The sequence below is a fragment of the Myotis davidii genome, unplaced genomic scaffold (genome assembly GCF_000327345.1).
Source record: "Myotis davidii unplaced genomic scaffold, ASM32734v1 scaffold200, whole genome shotgun sequence".
NCBI lineage: Eukaryota > Metazoa > Chordata > Mammalia > Chiroptera > Vespertilionidae > Myotis > Myotis davidii.
This window is the reverse complement of record NW_006293700.1, coordinates 1,530,340-1,537,404: the sequence shown is the minus strand read 5'-3', so window position 1 is coordinate 1,537,404 and position 7,065 is coordinate 1,530,340.

Genomic DNA, 7,065 nt, shown 5'->3' with positions numbered 1-7,065 from the left:
GAGAAACACTGATGTGAGAGAGACACATCAATGAGTTGCTTCCTGCACACCCCAGGGTGCAGGATCGAGCCCACAACCAAGGTATGTGCCTTTGACCAGAATCAAACCCAGGACCCTTCAATCTGAGGGCTAATGTTCTATCTACTGAGCTAAACTGGCTATGGCTATGCAGAACATTGTAAAAACCTTACTTTGAGGATTGAGGGAGCATCAAAATCTTGCAGGACTCTATGATATTATTATTAACATCTTTATTAATACTAGTTAGTACCTGATGCCCTAATGAGTCCTTGTATCTGAGTTAGATCTCTCAAGAAGTGCTTCCATTAAAATTAACCCTTCCAAAATCTAAGATCATATACCACAATTCGAGAAACTATAAAATAGCTTTCTGCATGTAATCTATACTAATAAAAGGGTAATATGCTAATTAGACTGGGAGACCTTCCAGGAGACCTTCTGGACATTCTTCTGAACAAAGCCATGGTGGTGGGACTGAGGTAGAGGTGGTTAGGGGCCAAGAGGGGAGGGAAGTTGTGGGTGATCGGACCAGGATGGGACGGCAGTTGTGGGTGATCAGGCTGGCAGCCGGGGTGGGGGGAGTTGGGGGTGAGCAGGCCAACCGGGGGGAGAAGTTGGTGGTGAGACAAATGAAAACATGCTCAAAGTCACTAATCATCTGAGAGATGCAAATCAAAACGACAATGAGGTACCATCTCACACCTATCAGAATGGCTATCATCAACAAATTAACAACAAGTACTGGCGAAGATGTGGAGAAAAAGGAACCCTCATGCACTGCAGGTGGGAATGCAGACTGGTGCAGCCACTGTGGAGAACAGTATGGTGTTTCCTCAAAAAATTAAAATGTAATATGTCATATTGTTAACATGTCAATTCTCTACAAACTGATTTATAGTTTCAAAGCAATTGTAATCAAAACCCCAGAGGGAAGGTAGGAGAGGGCGGGGGTAAGGGGGAGAGATCAGCCAAAGGACTTGTATGCATAAAGCAAAGCATAACCAATGGACACAGACACCAGGAGGGTGAGGGCATGAGCAGGGAGGGGGGGTCAAGGGGGGGGGACAAGGACACATACATAATACCTTAATCAATAAAGAAAAGAAAATAATAAAAAATTAAATTAAATTAAAAATAAAACCTAATGAAAAGAAAAGCTTACATAGGCCTTAACTTATACTACAGAAAAATTATAGATTGAAACAATAACCTTGTGCTTATAACTATACTAAAAACAATGTATAAGTGTTGTATACTTACTAATTGCCAAACAATATGCTAACATTCAAAATATATACAATAGAAGATAAAGTTAATCTTAAGTATTCAAATATTCCTTTTCTAAAAGACACAATGGCTGAAAATGAACTTTTTCCCCTAAATAAAATGGTCTGTTTGTATTTTTTTATTCACCATTACAGAGTCATATATAGCTCATTTTTTCTAGTTCTCTTTGCACAGTATTATATTATGCCTATCCAGCCTTAAAAGTATTGTGATCTATTTTTTCATTTAAAATGCTCAAAAGAGCCTGGCAGGTGTGGCTTAGTGGTTGAGCATCAACCCATGCACCAGGAAGTCACCAGGTCAATCCCTTGTCAGGGCACATGCCCGGGTTGTGGGCTCTATCCACAACCGGGGACATGCAGGAGGCAACCAATCAGTGTTGATGTTTCTTTCTCATCGATGTTTCTATCTCTCTTTCCTTCTCCCTTCCTCTCTCTCTAAAATCAATTGTTAAAATGCTCAAAAGACTACTAATTATTTTGATAATATGTTCCAGTGATTCACAATTCCATAGCAAGAAATTCTTGCTACTAAAATTAGATTTCAATTTCTTTAAGAATGAAGACTATATTTCTACTTTAGGCAAAATGGAGAAATAGACAAAGTTTTATCTTCAGCATTCCTAGTGTCCTTTCAGCATCACCCCCAATTTCTTTGATTAAATCCCTGTCTACCTGACCAAGGATTCAGGAGCTCTTATTCTCCGTTTTTCCCAACCCTCACCCTCACCCCATCCACATTCAAAACCTCTCAGGGGGACAATCTCCTAAATCCACTTGATAGAGATATGAAAATGTTTTAAAATACTAAATAAAAATACCTTAATCTTTTTCCAACAGTATTTCTCTCTTACCAGAAATTTTAGTTTCCTATACACCTTTTTAGCAACCATAAGAATTTGAGTTCCCGAATACAGAAAGTATAAGTCATTTTGATTAGAGATAAGTAGAAAAAAGAAGGGACTAGTGATGGGGAAAAGAAAAGATAGAGTGGATGGCAGAGCAGCAAAAGAAATGTTTGCATTGGCCCCTCTCCTGGAATAAAGCTAAGGAAAAGTAACCTTGGGCCTTGGAATTATACTTCTACCTCTTGGAATTACATTTCTACTTCTGTAAGGAGGGAGGGAGTTGAGTTACACATAAGAACTGGTGGGATGTTTTTATGAAAATGGCAGTGATTAGAGCTAAGGATATAGAATCTTGGGTTGAGGACATAATTTAGGCAATATCTACTTAGTTATATCAACTATGTAAAATAAAGGCTACCCAAAGCTTGATAAATTTCAGGGCCTAGTTATGCTGTATTTCTGGGACCACAGTGAAATCTGGACATTATAGTCAACAATTCTGGATCATAAAGTCCAAAAGTCATTCAGACAAGGCATATCAGACAAAAGAAATAGTGACTTCATATGTGTTTTATCTCCCATAAGGCAAACATTTTTTTACATTATTAAAACTGTAGAGACAGAGATCCTGAATTTTTTCTAAGAAGCAAGCAGTTATTGATGGAAAATAATTGTAAAGTAGCCATTATTATTAATACAGTGGTTGAAATGTTACTGACTGTTCTCTTTATTTCATGTCCTATGTTCGCTATTTTATTTACTTGATTTTATAGATTATTTATAAGAACTTTTATAGGATCCCAAAAATTTGAATCTCTCTAACTCTATTTTTCTGATAATCCTATATAATAAAAGGGTAATATGCAAATTGAACCTAATGGCAGAACAACCAGAATGACCACTCGATCAGTCACTATGAGGCGCACTGACCACCTCTTGGACCCTTTCCCCAACCGACAGGCTCCCATCATCCGATGGCAAATGGGGAACTGGGGGTGGGTGGCAGGGGATGCAGGCGGCGCCAGGTCAAGGTCCCTGCCCCTCCAGTCACCCCACACACAGAGGGCAACCTGCGGCGGGGACAGGGCCAGTGAGCAGGTGGGAATAGCCGACCTCTTGGTCCGTCCCGTGGCTGGCAGGCTCTGATTGCCTGATGGTGAACAGGGAACCAGGGGTGGGTGGCAGCGGGGGGCAGGGCCAGCTGCAGGCAGATGGGGAAGATGGCCCTGAATGCAGGCCAGGCCTAGGGACCGTAGCCATGCACAAATTTTGTGCGCCGGGCCTCTAGTGTTTATAAACTTTAACATGACTTTTCCTACCGAAGAGTTTTTCAGGAACTTGGCCCTCTCAGGAAGAGAGAGTGTGGGATAAAGGGTTCTCTCCTGTTTGCATTTTCAGAGTGGGTAAAGTCTAAATCTGGGGTGGAGAGCAGGGGAGGAAGGAAACAAATCACATTTTCTACTAAAGCACCTTACTACTCAGAACCAACTTTTGCTGAACACTGAAGTGTTCATTTCATCACCCTAGGCAATCATTAAGTTAAATCGATGATCTAAACTACTGCCAGAAGATTAACCTATTCCCCTTTTCTTTTCTTAAATCGTTATTTATTATCATGAAATAAATTATTATAAAATATAATCAGTAAGTTACATTTATATGTTTTGAGGCAAATACAAGTAGTATAATAGTTTAGGGGGAAATTATCAGATTGAAATATAAAGAAGAGTCCTGCATGTCTACTTGTATAACTCATGACCACAAACATTCCTGTTCTTCCCAAATGATCTGAAATAATTTTGACAAGATCTTCTTCTATGACAATTATGATAAATGAACAAAATCTGTAATTAAACCAATAATATCTGTCCTGATGAAATTTATAGAAGAAAAATAAGATAGATTGCCTTTATTTTTTTTAATCCTCACCTGAGGATATTTTTTCCATTGATTTTTTTTAGAGAGTAGAAGGGAGGCAGGAGGGGGAGAGAGAGAGAAACATCAGTGTGAGAGAGACACATCGATTTGCCTCCCGCATGCCCCGAACCGGGCTGGAGATCAAACCTGCAACTGCGGTATGTGCCCTTGACCTGGAATCAAATTTGTAACCCTTCAGTCTTCAGGCCAGCACTCTAACCACCGAGAAAAACTGGCCAGGACAAGATTGCTTTTCATCAAAATACTGTTGCTTAGAAAGAAAAAAAAAACATTTTAAAATGTTATGCAAGACAATGAATTAAAATGACTTTTAATCAGGTCAATATACATGTTGAGGTGGTTCTGATTTTCTTTACAATGTGTTAATTCTTTAAAGTAAGGCATCTATTAACCCCCCCTTAATAAATACATATTAACAATATTCATCCAAACATTCAAAAAAGGCATATCAGACAAAAGAAATAGTGACTTCGTATATGTTTTCTCTCCCATAAGGCCTTGGAATGTCTCCAGTGACATTTCCCTGTAGCAATTTAGTGAAAACAAAAGTCCCAAACCATCCAACTACATGCTATCAGAAGCTTGTACTTCCAAAGGGGCCTTGTTACAAAGAGATATGACAAGGAAAAGAGTTTTATATGAGCCAGCCTCTCTTTGAAGGTTAGCAGGCTGGAAGGTCACTTAAAAGACTCTAGGGTTTCTTTTCCACTTTCCTCCAAATCTCATCACACAGCCTGACACCTGTTCTGTCCACAAAATAAAACTGGGCCCTAGAGAAATGATTAACTAATGGCTGGAGAATGCCAACATTTTCTTTAAAGAAAAGGGAGAAAAAAACTTGGCAAGAACAATAGTACTTTACATTTGCAAAGAGCTTCATGGGATACAAAGCACCTTCACATCCAGTATTTTACTTGTTTCTTCAAACAGCCCTATAAGCTAGGTAGAGCAGCTGTTATTTCTATTTTACATAAGGAAATTGAGGCTCAGAAATATTAAGTGATTTTCCTAAAGTCCTCAAGTTGTTAAGCAACAGAGTCATAATTTGAACCCTTCTTTAAATTCCAGGAACAATACTCTTAATCACCATTCAGGAAACACTGAATACCATAACCAGTGGACAACTTTCTGTAAATATAGTCCAGTCTCTCAAAAAGAAAAGAATGGCAACTCTTTATATGTTAATGTCATCCTGAACACTTCTAAGAGGTATGATTCTTTTTCTCAATTTTCCTAAGATTTCACTAAATATTTTCTTTCAAGGAAGCAACAGAGAAACAGAATTATGTCAACTTTGAATCTCAAAGTGGAAAACTGTAAGGCATCTATAGGCATCTTATCAATAAGTCGGACACAGAGAGAAGGCTGGAGGTCTAAGAGACAAACCAGGAAATCTGTTTCCATGAAGAGCCGAAGAGAACAGACCCAGGCTGCTGTTCCTGGGCGGCCAGCGCTCTTTCCTCACAGCTTCCTGGTGCATGTCTCTGCCTGGAAGCAGTATTATGAAATAGTGTGATTTTAATCAGCTTTGACTGTACCTTGCTCTAAAGGTTTATTCAGTGCAGTCCTTAGAGGCACATTACCATTCGGCCCTATTCCAGGGAAGAAGTCTGTTCTTCATCAGCTGTAGAAAGACAGGAGTGCTTTTGTCTCACCATTCCAGAGCAAGAGAAGGACCTAGGACACAGGCCTTGCCAAACTACAACCACACTGTAAATAGGCCAGTGTGTAACCCAATTCTCCAGTAATGACTTAGCAAAAGTATGTCAAAATGACAAAGTCTCTAAGACCACTCAATCCCCAGTGACATTCCCCCATAGCAATTTAGTGAAAACAAAAGTCCCAAACTATTAAATATATTCTGCACAACCCAGCACAAATGTTGTCTAATGCTACCAATTCGTATGGCCACTTGCTCCCAGATTTTATAAGATTTCTCCAGAATATCTGAGGACCTTCAGATATATTCATTCACTCATTCAACAAATAGTGCTAGACACTAGTTATATGGTAGGAAACGGGTTGTGGAAACCTATTCTTTCCTTTGCAGATGAATTTGGGGAAGAGGAAAAAAGACGGGGGTGGGGGGTAGCAAAAGAAACAAGTGTTTTCACACTTACCTTCTCTAGGCTGAAGTCTCTGAGTGAAGAAACTTTTAGATAAGAGAAAAGAAATGTTGAGGGCCAATGGGGCTCGTTGCCCTTTGGGACTCAAGAATGAAACTGCTACGCAAGGCAACCCTATGCTAATACAGTACATCCAAGCAGAGTAAAGAAGGCAGAAAAGGATAGTCAAGCAGAAAGAAGGCCTGATTATCATTCCTAATCTGTCACTTGGTGGAGTAAGCCCAAAGGTTTCCACATAGCCATGAGGAAAGAATGGAGAAGGTAACAGGATAGCAGTCATGATGTTGGGCCTTCTATAGTGAGGATCAAAGAGCCCCAAGAAGAAGCTATATAGGAGGCAGCCAGTGTTATTTGCAGTACCTGGCAGAGACTTGAGACAAAGGCAACATCAGTGAGAGCCAAGGTAAAGCCATGCCAGACAGAATGGACCACCATGTTGTGACAAAGCCGAGTATAAAGTTTTATCTGGAGTGATATCAGTTGCAGATTTTAGGAGCAGATGCCAATATAATACCTAGGAATGGAGGCCACTATATCTAGTTCACCAGTTATCAGCCAGTGTATACTAAAGGACCAGCACAAGGCCAGAGTTGAAGTCCCCATCCCCCATGCACTTGAATGATAATTCGAATAGGAGCAATACCATTGTTTGCATTTGTACTTCAAATAGGAGGCAGAGAGAGCTCACTGGCCTTATGTCTACTATAAGATGACAAAGAAAAAAGAATAATTTTTTCCTCAAAAATGAGTGCTAGCTGAAACCGGTTTGGCTCAGTGGATAGAGCGTCGGCTTGCGGACTGAAAGGTCCCAGGTTCGATTCCGGTCAAGGGCATGTACCTGGGTTG